The sequence below is a fragment of the Callospermophilus lateralis genome, chromosome 3, assembly GCF_048772815.1.
Source record: "Callospermophilus lateralis isolate mCalLat2 chromosome 3, mCalLat2.hap1, whole genome shotgun sequence".
Taxonomy (NCBI): Eukaryota; Metazoa; Chordata; class Mammalia; order Rodentia; family Sciuridae; genus Callospermophilus; species Callospermophilus lateralis.
Window position 1 is genome coordinate 74,889,696 of NC_135307.1, and position 15,992 is coordinate 74,905,687.

Consider the following 15,992-nt stretch of genomic DNA (forward strand, 5'->3'; position numbering starts at 1 on the left):
TGCCAGATATCTATTTCATTCCTCTGAAGTTCTACTTCCATAAAGCACAAGGACATGAACACAATTCAACCAAATTCTTTATAAGAATTGTCTTTCCTCTAGTTTTCAACATGTTATTCCCATCTGAGGCATAGTCAGAATGGCCTTTACAGATATACCTCTACCAACAGTCTGTTCACTACAATTTAGGTAATCTCTAATTTCAGGCTTTCTCTATAGCTGTCTTTTGAACCCTCACCAGAAAATCATCCTTAAGGTTCCCTTCATAGCAATATACCCCAAAACTCTCCTGGCTTCTATTCATTACTCAGTTCCAAGCCATGTCCACATTTTTAATTATCTGTTATAGCAGCATCCTACATGTAGGTACCAATTTTTGTCTTCATCCATTCAGGATGCTATACTAAAGTACCTTACACTGGGTAATTTATAAACAGAAAACTGTTGCTCAGTGTTTTGGAGGCTGTGAAGTTCAAGATCAATGTGGCTACAGATCCAGACTCATTCCTTATAGATAATGCTTTCTTCCTGTAAGCTTCCTGTGTCCTCGCATGGTAGAAGGAGTAAAGGGTTCTCTCAAGCCTCTTTTGTAAGGACACTATTACCATCACCTCTTAGAGGCCCTGCCTCTTATTGTGTTCATTTTTTTCTATTTTTAAGACTTAGCATAGTTACCATCCAAATTTGTTAGCAAAGTAGGTCCTTTAAATACATAGATTCGCTGATAAATGGATAGATAGGCATATAGATGGTAAAGCAAATATAGCAAAATTTGAATTACAGAATCTAGATGGCAAGTATTTAAGTACTCAATATACAATAGTTTTACATAAAATTTTATTCACTATAAAATTCCAAGAAAAGAAAGCAGAGACTACAAATGAAGACTGAGAGGCTCATGTATTCTCCAAGTTTATAAGTGAAATGGATTCACTTTAAAGAAAAAGAAGATATGTGTGTGCCTGAGAGTGGAAAGAACTGAACAGATATTTGTTGCTTCTCTCTACCTCTAACTTTAGGACTGCATACAAAGACTAGTGGTCTTGAGCACCTAGTCTTACCTCAAACAAAGTATTACTAGCTAAGCTTTACTCATTCTAGGACAATGCAAATCTGTAAAATCAAGGCCCTTTGCTTGTTTTAAACCATGATAATCTATTTCATATTTTATCTGAGTTTCTAACACCCCCCTTAAACTGACCTTTAGATGAAGAAACATCTAGCAACCTGGTTTTGTCCAGATTCTAGCCTTTCATTCTTAAGGTCCTCTACAACAATATAAAGGATTCTTGCAGCAGACCCTGGAGGAAACTAATTTCATCCATGTCATAGTCCTTGACCCAAAGACATCAAAAATGTTTTCTGGATGAAGGAAACTCATGCTTTATAATATTATAATCACAATTATAATGGGTGCTTAGTTTCACATTTACACATACATTGTGCTAAGAGAAGAAAATGTACAAGCTGGTTTTCTGAAATTGAATATTTAAGGAAAGATCTACAGCCTTTTCTGTAGAGTACTAATTAGAGGATGGAGCTGGAAGTGAAAGGCTGATAAGTTCTTTTAACTAACACTGGGGGGAAAAAAAAAAAAAACCTACATTTTAATTATTAATGGTCTCCTGGATAATACCAGTAGGTTCATCAGCTTCAAAATACCATAAGCATGAACTAAAGGGGAGAAGATAAATTTGGTGAAGATAAGAATTGACAGGAATTCAATTTCCAAATGACCCAAATGCATTTGGAGCTCATGTGCTCTTTTCTGTTGTTGCTTCCAAAGGACTGCAGATCATGCACTTGCTGAATTTTGCCTTTGTCACACATGACCTAACAAGGAAGGCATTCATTATACCATAGTAGCTTCCCCTAAGTATCTGGTTCTAAACAGCTGCAAATTTTGGAAGGTAATAGCAAATGATGTCTTCTCAAGTATGTTCTTTCATCAACAAATATTAAAACAAGTGTATAGTCTACTAGAATATAAAAACTGCAGAATTAAACTCAAACAAATTTAAAAAATAAAGTAGAAAATATAAGAAATAAAACTTTATTGTTAATAATTGACCCAATAAATATATTTTAAAGATATTCTAAAATACAGCACCCTCATTTTTCATTACATTTGCTTTTATCCATCAGAAAAATGCCACATCAATAATGACTTATTTATTCCTTTCAAATGCTGTGAATAAGATGACAAAATGTCTTAAAATAATCTTTAGGCCCAATCTCTAACTTCCATATAACCATTTATGAAAAGTAAAAACTGCTTCCTAGACCCAAATCTGCAAAGCGTGGGTGAAAAACATCCTGCCAAAAGTAGAAACAGACTATAAAAAATGTTTCATAAGATTATGACTTATTATACAAAGATACACATAAGCTGGCTTTTTTTTAAACCTGTCATTGCTCCTCAGTCACATCAGAATACACTTTACCCTCCATCTATTACACGTTCCATAAGGAAAAACAAAAACATCACAATTGCTAAGCAAAAGAGAGGAGAAAAATGCACTACTGCTATAGTACATTATCATCAATTGTTTTAAAACTCACATTTAGTTTGATTTCCATCCCTTCCCATTTATACTAGGGACACAACAGAGCCATGTAGCCTGCCCCAGAAGGCTATTACCTGTTAAAGACTAATGCAGGTGTTCCTTTTTGTACCTTCATTCCATCAACACCTTGTGATCATCCTTTCATCTTAAAGGGGTAGGCTGATTAACACCCCCTTATCAACTGCTTTGTGTTAATTCAGATGCCTATAAGTCTTTGAAGTTCCAAAGGCTCAAACTGTATCTTTAGGACCTTCACTTAACATTGTCACCATACAATTCCTAATTTCTTAAAAGGAAAAAAACAGAATTAACAATTTTCAGTATTACCCACAACAAAGTCAAATTCCCAAAGTTGTGATGAATATCAAAACAGGATTTATTGGAAAGCCGTGTCTTACAAATGTCCCATCAAATCCAATTGTAAGGGATTGGGGGCATAGCTCAGTGATGGGTGCTTCTTGCAAGAGACCTCAGTTCAATCCCCAGTACTTCCTCAAAAAAAAAAAAAATCCAATAGCAATTAACAGAGAAAATTTTGCTTTTATTTCCTTCATTAATAGGTATGATATAACTTCCAGCAATATACTGATGCAAAAATCCAGAGATAATGTTTCATTTGCTTTAAAGAGCAAATGGAGACCAAGAAGTGTTGGAAAAAAATAAAACAAAATCTATTACAAGTCAAGGTCAGTGAGGAAGGATTGAGGACTCCTACCAAAGCTTCCTGCTGAACATTAATTGTAATTATGCTTCAATTTCAAGTTGGCTACTTTTGAAACTAGATTCTATTTACATGATTCTACAGACAAAGGAAACGATAAAAAGTATTGATAAGCTGGAACATCTGAAGAGGGCCAGTAGGGCAAATGAGTAGATCCTGTTGCAGTCTGACCTCTTTTGAAAACTATGGAATAAACACATTCATAGGCAAAACAAATCACTTGTTTCAAAGCTTTGTAATTTCATATTTGAAAGCACTACTGACAAAATTTAGTTACCTGTTCAGACAAGCAGTCCTGGGATATGTTATTAAGTTATAACCCAGTATTAGTAAGAACGCAAGAAAAAGGCTGTTGCTGAGTTATAGCCATAGAAAACCTTCAATTATCCATAATTGATGGGACGGGGGATACACAGGGACAAGCTGGATAAATTAAATTCTCTGGTGATTATTACTTAAGAAGAATGTCGGATTAATTCAAAGTTCCCTTCTTTACTATACAAAAAGTTCATTTAAGATCAGCTCTCCTTCCTCCTAAACATTCCTTAACAAAAATGCTAACAAGCAGATATCTAGCCAAAAAAGTAAGACAAACTCCAACTGGCTCTATTTTTTTCAGCAATTCCAATCACTAACCATCAAACTATGAGTTTTAATTTTCTGAAAATCACTTATATTGAAAACCCCAAAGTCCTCTCTTCCCCGCCAAAACCCTCCTACCCTAATTTAGATTTTTCTCGATCAAATGTATCTCTCAACTGTACTAAAAATTAGTGTTTGAACTGAAGTTTAAGCAGTTGACAACTATTACATTAAAACTGGAAAACGCTGATATCCGGCAACTTTCGATTCAAATCCGCTGCGATTCCACGCGTTGACAGAAGACCGAACTTCCTTTTTCTCCCCCATGATTCCTCCTGGCCCTCTCGCGAGCTAACGATCCCTCTCAGGGCCTGCTATGACATCACGGCCCCTCTCTGGAAACCCCTGACGTCACAGAGACGCGGACCCACAGGCACTATGACTTCATCGTCCACTGGCGCGGAACTGCAGTTGACCTGCGCCAGCCCGGAGGAGCCAAGGAACCATCCGTGCCTCCGTCCTGCCCGGTCCCCGAGGAAGGTTAAAGATAAGCGCCAGCTCACCTGCGCTGAGGCAAGGAAGGGCAGAGTGGCCGAGCCCAGGCGGGCGCGACCGGGCGATGCGACCCCACTTCCTCACCGCCCAAAGGTGGAGCGCAGGTCGGGTGTCTGTACACGGCCCGATCCCGCTCCAGGGGCCCGGGACCCTGCTCCCGCCCGCCAGCCAGCACGACACTCAGCGGGCCCGCAGGCGGGTAGAGGGCGCCCCGGAGGAGGCGCGGGCCACGGGTCCTTCCAGGGTCGCGCCGGGCGCCGCGAGCCCGGGACCCGCAGGCGGCGCCCCCGCCCCCACCCGCCCCGCGCCCCGGGAGTGCCGGCGGGCGGCGGGAGGGGGCGGGGAGCGGCCACGGTGGCCGCCGGCCCGGGCCGCGTTGCCCCTCGCGCCCCACTCCACTCGGCCCCGGCCCACCTGTGCTCCTGCCCCGGCCGGGGCCTGGCCCGGGGCTGCACCAGCCCGATGAAGAGGCGGCTGCAGGCCTGGCTCGCTCCCCACGGCTGAGGCGGACAGAGCACCCAGCTCGGCGCGGCGGAGCCCAACGCTCGCCCCGAAACCCATTTGTTTGGCTAAAACGGCGTGACGTCACGCGCCGGCCCAATCGACGGTTGGCCGGGGGAGGGGCCTTGCAACCAGATGGTGCTAGCGCCCCCTGCCGGAGCCTGGGAGCGCTCTGCAGGGAAAGGGGAAAGAACAGGGAGAAGCTTCTCCTGGCCGCCAACTGGTGGAGAGAAGCAACTGGGGCGCGAGAAATCCAACCCCCAGGCTAGCCAGAATGGCAGTAATGCCAGGGTTCAGCAACAAACATGACAAGTTTATTAATACTCGTGGGTAGACCGAAAGCTATAAAGGTATTAGATACTATTAGATATCCTAGTAGATTTGGGTCCTAGTCTTGGTTCTGCCACTTGGAAGCTGAGATTCAAAATTCTAATTTGCAAATCGAAGGGTTCTGAAGAATCCCTTCTGTCATTCTTTCCCATGCAAATTGTTGCAGGATTAGCAGTCCAAAAGTAAATAAATTTTGAGGTTGAGAACCTCAAACTGTTAAAGCTTAAGGGCATCTTAATGATGAATGTAGAATAGGTTTTTAATTCTTCATATACAAATCAGAGGGCAAATGAAGAGGCTTTTTATCCTTGATTCTTATAATTATCACTGTTTCCATTGTAAGAAGTAATTTTAACCACATTGGACAATAAAGAAAATGTCCATGTGATGACAATAAGGAAAAATCCTTCGCCCTAATCAATGCTTAACATTTGCTGTATTTTCTTTCTTTCTTTCTTTCTCTCTTTCTTTTTTTTTTTTTTTTTTTTTTGTTTGTTTTATTCTGTTTTGTGGGGGGTGGGAGCTGGTGGATATCAGGAATTAAACTCAGGCTTTCCACCACTGAGGCACATCCACAGACCTATTTTGTATTTTATTTAGAGACAGTGTCTCACTAACTTGCTTAACACCTCGCTTTTGCTGAGGCTGGCTTTGAACTCACAATCCTCCTGTCTCAGCCTCCTGAGCCTCTGGGATTACAAATGTGTGGCCTCTATGCGGGCTGGTGTATTTTCTTTCACACCTTTTACCCCTTGCATATTTATTAATAATGAGATCATAGTGTGCACACAGATTTGGATCAAGTTTTTACACTTCTATGAACATTTTTATATTTATACATAAGCTTTATAACAACTGCAAAAAATTAAATGAGCATATGTAAATTTTTTTGTTTTTTGTTTCTTTTGTAGAGTTTTGTTGTGGTGGTGGTTTGTTTGTTTTGTTTTGGTTTTGGTTTGATTGATTTGTTTTTTGAGCTAGCTCCCCCCCCCCAACACACACACACCCTTTTTTTTTTTTTTTTTTAAATAGGGTCTCACTAAATTGCCAAGGTTGGCCTCAAAATTTGAGATCCTCCTGCCTCAGTTTCCTGACTCACTAGGATTACGGACATCTGCCACCAAACACAGCTTCATTTCTTTTAAATCCTTTAAGTCTTGCTTTATGGTTATAGCTCCAGAAGATGGGAAAGCAGAAAGACGGACAGTACCTGTATCCTTGATGACATCATTGAAACACTGATTTAATCAATCCTTGAGAAGTCTTGTCATGTGAGATAATAAATTCTATTGCTATTTAAATCGTTTATAGATTTGTGTGTGTGTGTGTGTGTGTGTGTGTGTGTGTTTGTTTTTGTTTTTGTTTGGTGGTGGGGTGGTTACCAGGGATGAACTCAGAGGCACTTTAGCACTAAGCCACATCTTCAGTCCTTTTTTTTTTTTTTTTTTTTTGACTTTTTTATTTTGAGACAGGGTCTCACTAAGTTGCTTAGGACCTCACCAAGTTGCTTAGACTGGCCTTGAACTTTTGATCCTCCTGCCCCAGCATCCTGAGTCACTGTGACTTGCACCACAAGGCCAAGCTACAGGGGTTTTGTTAAAGTGTACCCCCCAAAAAAAATTGTAATTGATATGCAGTTAATATTTTTTGTTTGATATGTTGAATAGAAAATAAAATGTAAGGAGAAAAGACAATGGCCTACTCCTTTGGGAGCAAGCTCTACAATTGTCTAGTAATAAGATAATTTTGCTTTGCTGTGCTTCCAGAATAACTTTAATTAATGATACCAGAAGTTGATAAAATCAGTAGGGGAAAAAAAACATTGTCAATCCAGAAGACTATATTCTTTAAATAAACGAGTGACATTTTAAAATCTTTTAAGAAAATGACATTTTCCAAGAATTGAAATTTAATTTGGAAAAGCCTATAGTAGTAGCATAAGACGAATCAGCCTACCCTTTTTTTAAGCACACCTAATTCACAGGATCCTGCTGTAGCAAAGGAGGGGCTACCTAGTTAAAATAACCTAGTTACATCAACTTGCTAAAATGATCCAGGGAGTAGATTTTGCTCAGAAATGAGTTCTTTGAAATAGTCAGCAATTTATTATGCAGTTTTAGAGTTTGCTGACATTTTCTTACCAGGCATAATGATGATTTGAATGCCAAGTCTTGCTTTGAAATATCCAAAGACATTTTTAAAAGCACAGAGCTCAGATATCAGCATTTCCTTAGGAAAAAATAATAATCCATGGTATTTTGTCCATTAGCATTGGATCAGAATTGGGGGTGTCGTCTCATATTTTCCTTGGAATTCTTATGATAACTCTTTTTGAATGCACCAATGTACAGGCTCTATCATACTAGTGTATTATGGTTTACTGTCACTCTAACAGAATCCCACTGATCTTCCACACCTCACTTCTTGCCCCTTCCTAAGACTGCTGAATTACATGTATTTTTTGTGTGCCTTCAACAAGACACAATCTGTATATTATTAAATGGACCCTGGGTTGTCCTTTCTCTGAATGTCTCTCCCCTCAATAAAGCCAAAGTGTACTTTCAAAATTCCATAAAAATACTTACAGTGTGGGCATCTGATTACTCCCTTTGGTTTGTCCCTCAAAAGTCCATATAGTGGAATTTTGGTCCACAGTGTGGTAGACCCTTTAAGAGGAAGCTCCTGGTGGGAGGCGACTGGGTCATGACCATCCTAGAAAAGGAATGAATTTGAGTCTTTTAAAGTGGATTAGGGCTCACAGGAGTGAATTAACTCCCAATAGAGTGAATTGTGATAAAAAGAAAGAGCCTCTCCAATCTTTTGCTTCCTCTCGTCATATAAGCACTCTAACATACAATCCCTTCATGTGATGCCATCTGCCATGTTGTGATACAACATAGGGATCCTGCCAGACACCACTGCCATGCTGTTTGAGGCTGCCAGTCACTAGAATTATGAGCCAAATAAACTTCTTTTCATTAGATCCCACCCAACCTCAGATATTTTGTTATAGCTACACAAAATGGATTTAGACACTCCTCTCGATTCAGAGCTACTCTGGTTTATTACCTCAGAGCTAACATTTTCACATTCAGATTATATGCTTCTTAATGTCCCATTGCTCCTGTGGCTCTTGCCATCTGTTACTTTTATTGTTGCTGCGCTTAGCTAGCATTCTGTATGTTTCCTTCTCTCTTCTGCCTCTGTCCTTATTCTGTAGCCCATATTTTTTACTTTCTTATCAATCACTTGATTTTTATAGTCATCACTGGCTAAGACTCCCATTGGTCTGAACATGGTATCACTCTAGATGAGCACTGAGCTCGGCTTGAATCCTCTCCCTTTTTCAGCTTGTTCTTCCCTTGCCCACAGCCAGGGACAACTTTCACATGACTGCATGTATTCACTGCATGTATTTTCTTTTTCACATTTCCAGTACTGCCAAAGCTCCAGCTCTCATTCCTCTGAATAAAACTAATGTGTGATTAATTCGTGTGATCACTAGCTCCACTCTCAAGTTCATTACCTACTTCTCAAAATGTCCTAAGTATGTTGTCACATCTGTACTAGTTTGAGTGTAGACTTGTTTAAGACTTAATTTTTGGCTTTCAGAAATACTCTTGATAATAAAAGCCCTGTTGGAATATCACAGGAGCATTTTTTTAAGCTCCAAAATTATTGACTAAGCCATCCTTCTATCAAGAGTCTATTCAAAGTATAAAAATGAGTAAAATTGGTATTTATCATTTCTTCCATTTCTACCATTGCTCTTCACTTTGCAAGCAGAGAGGAGGCAACAACCATGGTTTATACCTACATGTTCATATTCACCTACTCCAACATTGATGCCCCTTTGACTTCTTCCCTGACTCCCTAAACAAAACAGTCATTCCCAAGGTCTACTATCTTATAGTACTTTGTTTCCACTAGTGCTATTTCATGCAAAACTTGTTTGTATGATTTATCTCTGTAGTGAGCTACCCTTCTCCCTATGTGAGCTCTTTTTAAGGGCATACACAGTGAGCAGATGAATGATTGATGAGAACAATTTTATTTGCTACATCAAATTATTCAGAGGTAAATATACCTTTTCTATTAAGTACCACCTTTGTGAATTTTTACAAATATGGGGGAAAATTAAAGAGTACAGCCCTCCCCAAAGGCCATAGGTTTGTGATCCTGAAATAGTCTTCTTTACCAGAACAGTACTAAAATCTTGGTGGCCTTTGTAACTTTTTTGTAAAAGTTCACATGTCCCTTGGTGCTTATTCATAGGGAAAATGAATTACACGTTCCCTCCACAGTTTGATGCCAAATGTTACCAGAGTGGAGCTCATTACCATAGAGCGGACTACAAATTTCACAATGTTGTCAAAGACAAATTATATAATCTTTTAAAAAATTATTTTAATAATTTTGTAGCAGGGTTGTTTTCTTATTTGTTTCATGAGCACAGTTTAATGTTTGTTCAGAAAGCAATTGAACCTAACAATTTTAAATGAAAATTAAAATATCTAAGTGGTGAACACATGAGTGTTTGCAAAATTATTCTGAAATTTCAGATATTCTTAAATTTATTTCATAAATATAACAAGTAAATACAAATTTTTCATTTGTTTTTTTTTTTTAAAGAGAGAGTGAGAGAGGAGAGAGAGAGAGAGAGAATTTTAAAATATTTATTTCTTTTAGTTCTCGGTGGACACAACATCTTTGTTGGTATGTGGTGCTGAGAATCGAACCCGGGCCGCACGCATGCCAGGCAAGCGCGCTACCACTTGAGCCATATCCCCAGCCCCAAATTTTTCATTTGTAAAGTTTAGAGAGGCTGAGAAGAAAACCCTTGAGTGAAAAAAATCTTATTTCTTACCTCTTGGTTACTGACATGAAGGGAAAATAAACACTATTTTCTCTTCTTATCCAAAACATTTGTGAAATATAGACTACATTCAAACATTAAAATTCTACCATATAAAACAGATAATTCTTTGTTATGTGGAAGAAGTGAAGCTAAGATTTTCACCTTGTCATACCCTGGCATTATTGCCCTGCTTCCACTGAAAAAACAATAACAAATTCCAAGCATTTATAAGCCACCTGGAATTTGAACTCTAGGGGCAAATGGTTCTGTAATGCTTTGAGGAACATACACTGACAATGTGACAGAATATCAAAGTTTCTTTCTTCCTCCCTCCTTTCCTCCCTCCCTCCCTCCCTCCCTCCTTCCTTCCTTCCTTCCTTCCTTCCTTCCTTCCTTTCTCTTTCCTTCATTCCTTCCTTCAATAGGGGAGGACTGGGAATTGAACCCAGACTTCACGACTAAGCTATACCTTCAGGCTCCAAAGTTATTTTCTCACCCCTAAATCATTTCCTATCAGCTTCCTTTCTGATTGGTTCCATGCCTTTCAGAGTTGTACACAAATAAACTACAGAAGTACACGCTTGACCTATTACAAAGCAACACCTTTCAAGGAGCAACCAAACACAGAGTGAGCCAAGAAACACACAAAGAAAACCCATACCTTTCCATCTTGGGTATTTCTGGAGATATAGCAAAGGCCTCATCTGCAGCCATACCACCAAAAACTCAAATCCTTGACCTCCATTTCTTACACGAAATAAATTTAAAACATTGTTAGGGTTAACGAAGCCTCAGCCAGCTCTAAACAAAAAGGTAAATAATCCTCAAAATGCTTTATTTTTGCCTAAACGTTTTCAAAGTCTTATGGAAGAAAGAAAAGGCATCACCAATGTCAAAGGTGGCACCCCAAATAAAGAATAACCTTAGATTACTTGATGGGAAAGAAATTAATAACACCAAAGTATACTTGGTGAATTTCTAGCTGAGAAAAAGCCTGGGTTCTGTGTAAGGCACTCTACAGCCTTGTCACCTGCTGCTCTTTACTTGCCTCAGGAGAGAGAGATCCCAGTAGATGAGAACTCAGAACTTTAAAGAATAGATTGTTTTTTTCCTTAAATAAATGGTAAGGTAACATGTAAACAGATCAAAGGCTGGGTGAAAGGCAGTGGTTCTTGACCTTGGCTTCATATTGGAACCACCTAGGGAACATTTGAAAATTAAAATGCACAGACATTGCCCCAAGACCAATGGAAACAGTATCTCTGGAAGAAGGAACCCAGGCACCTGGGACTCTGATGAAACAGGAAGAATTACTGCCATAAGGACACAGTGTGATAATAAAGTGGCTCTGCAGAGAAGATCTGATTTGTAGAGCCCCTTTCATGGATGTGCATATACTCCCATCATGATCCATTTCAAGCTACCAATGTGAAGACACTCAAAGTGGAGTTGGAAAAGATGTGCATAATCAGCTCTGACCAGCTCCATCATGCTAGCTCCAGCACTCCACAATTAGGAGCTTTCCATGAGGAGGTCATAATAAAGGGTAAGAAAGCAATATATCACGTCCTTGGGTTTTTCTGACCCTCTATAATATCTGATGACTGACAGGAGGATGAGGGAAGGACCACCTGGACCAGTGGCTCCCAGTTCAGGTGGCAAGTGGAACCAAAAGAAGATCTGGAGTATATCAGTGGGAGGAGAAGTAGGATGAGGCCTCCCATACCTGTAGGGGATCCACATCAAGATGGAGTTGGCCTGAGGAAAGGATCTAGGACCCTGACACTAGGAGGGTAGCATATGATCCTTACAGGACACTGGACCTTGGATCTCCATAACAGAGTTGGATTTCTTCTTTCTTGGAGACCTGGTCATTCTTTGGTTTCCCCAGGGATTTCTTGTTAGGCCTCTCTAAATGCTCCATAGGGAATGTCAGCAGTTTATGTGTTCTTTTCCAAACACTTAAATGCATTCATTTTCTCTTCTTAAATCATCAAGATTTCCTCCCAGCCAACAGAGCTCGAAACTGATTATCATGAACCTCTCTTCCTTTCTTTTTCCCTTTCTTTCTTTCTCTTTTTAAACTGGGGATGGAACCTAGGGGCACTCAACCACTGAGCCACATTCCCAGCATTTTTTAAGTGTTTTTTTATTGTGAGACAAGTTCTCACTAGGTTGTTGAGGGCCTCACTAAGTTGCTGAGGCTGGCTTTGAACTTGTGATCCTCCTGCCTCAGCCTCCCAAGCCACTGGGATTACAGGCAGGTACTGCTGCACCCAGCTCATGAACCTTTCTCTTTATTTCTTATTCTTATTTTGTTACTGGGGATTGAACCTAGGGATGGTTAACTACTGAGCCACATCTCCAGCCTCTTTTGTTTTTTATTTTGAGAATCTTTCTTCTACAGGGAATAAACTAGCTTTGATAATAGCCAGCAGTTCTTTCAAATTTTTCTAAAAGAATTTTAGTTTTGATTTTATAGGAGTTCAGCTCTTCACATGCATGACCTTGCTTTACATCTGCTTTGGAAAGATTCTGCTCTCTAATTATAGGGTAAACTACCTCTAAATTGTTTGAGTTTTTTTGTTTGTTTGTTTGTTTTTTGGTGAAAATTCAATTCTTTTCCTTGATGCAATTCTGAAAGAACTTGAAGTGTCTGCCAAAGCTTTGGCTTCTCTCTTCCTGGGAGTTCCCCTCTCCCAACTGTAATCACACACTTACTCAATGGAGACTTTTCAAAGGATCATTAAGTGTATCAACTCATTTATCTTCAGCCCTTAATTTACTATACACTTAGCTTCTTTTTTTTTTTTTTCCTAGAGGCTTTTAAATAGGTAACTCAGCTGTGTGAATCCATTTTTTCACTCTCCTTTGGTATATCCCAGATCCACCATATATGCTTTCTTCTCCAGGAACAGCAGCCCCATCTCTCATTTTTAGAATATTTTCACCATGGATTTTCTCTGACTGTGTCATTTAGAATTTGTGTACTTTAGTGTTTCTAACCTTTCTGTTCTATTAGATAAATTCATTCATTCACTCTTCCATTCCATTCTTCAGCTTCTTGTAAGCACAGCTTTAGGCTTTCTTGAAAAGCAGAATTTTCATCCAATGCCTCTTTTTAGGGCCTCTGATGTTGTTTTAAATTTTTTCATTTATTTTGCTTTCTGCTACTTGAAATCTTATATGTTTTGTTGCACCTTCTAAAGATAAGGTCTTTTTTTTTTTAATTTTTGCAGTGCTGGGGATATTACACTGGACATCACACATACTAGATAAAGACTCTACCACTGAGCTACATCACCAGCTCTCCCACACCATCCTTTTTAAAATGTTGTCTTAGCCAGGCGGACATAGTGGCACATGCCTGTAATCCCAGAGGTTTAGGAGGCTGAGGCAGGAGGATCATAAGTTCAAAGCCAGCCTCAGCAAAATCGAGGTGCTAAGCAATTCAGTGAGACCTTATCTCTAAATAAAATACAAAATAGGGTTGGGGATGTGGCTAAGTAGTCAAATGCCCCTGGGTTCAATCCCTGGTACCGCCCCAAAATATTTTGTCTTGAGACAAGGTCTGGGTAAATTTCCCAGGCTGGCCAGGAACCTGTGATCTTTCTGCTTCTGCAGAATATTGAACTTATAGTTACATTGTAGTAACAATGACCAATGCTAATTTTAATGGTTATATTGTGATTTTATAGATGAATGTTCTACATACTCCCCCTAAAGCATTTGAGGGTAATGGTGTGTCATGCTGGAAACTTTCTTCAAATGATTAGATTTTTCAGTTTTCTATACTCTACATGCAACTTTTCTGTAAATTTCAGGTTTTTTAAATTAATAAACTTTATTTTAAGGTAGTTTTTAGGTTCATAACCAAATCAAGCAGAAATTAGATAGTTCCCATGTATCCCCTGTCTTCATACATGTATTATCTTTCTGCCTCCATCTCCAAAGTTGCTGGGGATATAGGTGTGTACCACCACGATTGGCAAGATTGAATCTTCTTTATACTATCAATCATCAGCTCAATTTGTTTTAAGTGTTCAGATTTCTTTCATCAGTTCTTTTCTCAAACTCTTTATTTTAGGCCCAATGTGGATATTCCACACTCCAGTGGTATATTTGCTGAGCCTACATTGAGATGTCATTATCACTAAAGTCCATAGTTTATATTAGGGTTCACTCTTCATGTTCTACATTCTCTGGGTTTGGGCAAATGTATAATGACCACACCATTGTGGTATTGTAAAGAATAGTTTTATCACCTTAAAATATACACTGTGCTCTGCCTATTCATTCCTCTCTTGCCACTCATCCCTGGTAACCACGAATCTTTTTTTTTTCTCTCTCCAGTACTGGGAATTGAACCCAGGGGTACTCTACCAATGAGTTACATCCTCAATCTTTTTTTTTTTTTTAATTTTGAAATAGGATCTTGCTAAACTGCAGAGGCTGGCCTCAAACCTCAATCCTCTGTCTCAGCCTCCCAAATAGCTGGGATTGCAGGCATATGTCACCACACCCTGCATAACCACTAATCTTATTACTCTCCATAATTTTGCCTTTTCTTTTTTGTCACATAGTTGGAATCATACAGTATGTAGCCTTTTCTAAGCTCTTTTTGAATGGGGCTACACTTATCAAAAATTTGATGACTTTCTCAGAAGGGCAATAATTCCAGTGACCAGTTCTTTGTCTCTATTACATGAAGTAGGCTTTTAATAATTAAAACTACAACTATGAATATCGCTACTTCCCGCAGCAATCTATGAGGACTTGGGCCTGATCTGAGGTCCCCTGGCCATGCTGCACAGTGTTCCCTAGGACAAGTGCACCACCCTCACTCTGAACCTCTCAGGTTGCCAGAAGCAGAATATACTCTTGTAGCTTCCACCCAGAACAAACCAGTGGCTGCCACATACAGAGACCTCAACTGAGGTAGCAGGTGGCTAGTAAAACACTGACCAATGGTGCTTCCTCTCATGAGTAACTATTTTATTATCAAACTCTGAAAACTTTATCCTGCCTACAAAGGTAACAGAAAACTCCCTATTCTCAATTTCTTGGTTTTTAATGAAATTTAATGGTTTCTCAGGATTAGATAATAATGATCTTCAAATGTTAATGGGTTTTTTTTTCCCGACCTTTGAATATGAGTTGGGCAGGATTCTGGAGTGGTTATGGAAAATCTTCCAAAGGATTTCAACTTACCTCACTAATTGTACCTTCTAATAAAACTAAGGATTAAGGGCCAGATCTATAGCTCAGTGGTAGAGCACCTCTCTAGGGGTCAATCCCTAGCAACACAAACATACACACACACACACACACACACACACACACACACACACACTTTAGAGCAATAATCTTAGCATGTACAGGGAGCTGGATGGAGTTGTCCTCAGAAAGACAGGAGTATTAGGCCACCTGAACCACTCGTCAATGTGGAACCTATTCCTCGAGCCATAGGAGGCCTCGGCCTTGTCCAATCAGTGAGTAGCTCTTGTTGAGGAAACTGGATCAGCTGGGAAATGGTTGATTTTTAACTCAAGTAGGATCGAGATGGCCTTGCTTATGTGGCTAATCTGGACTGGGCTGGCACAGCTGTACCAATTTTTTTTTTAGTTGCTGATGGACTTTAATTTTATTTATTTATTCATGTATACACGGTGCTGAGATTCAAACCCAGTGCTTCACACATGCTAGGCAAGCGCTCAAACACTGAGCCACAATCCAGCTTCAGCTATACTAATCTTGGCTGGATTTACTCATGTGTCAAAGGATCAGCTGATATAGGCTGGGCTAGGAAAGCTCAAAGTACATGTGGACCAGTTGGGAGCTCAGTTGATGTAGGCTGGCCCTAGCTATGCACTAGACT

The 15,992-nt window shown here is 39.6% G+C and overlaps 1 protein-coding gene across 2 annotated transcripts in view; it reads right to left on the reverse strand.

Annotated features, from left to right (window-relative positions):
• Fbxo34 (F-box protein 34) overlaps window positions 1–4,923 on the reverse strand; it is a 77,538-nt gene extending 72,615 nt beyond the window's left edge. The window contains exon 1 of one of the 2 annotated variants that reach the window (XM_076850467.2): window positions 4,840–4,923. The gene's annotated coding sequence lies outside the window, so the exon portion shown is untranslated. Of the gene's footprint in view, window positions 1–4,433; window positions 4,512–4,839 lie in introns of those variants that run through there. The other variant, XM_076850465.2, reaches the window with a different exon arrangement.
• Between the last annotated feature and the right edge of the window lie 11,069 nt (window positions 4,924–15,992).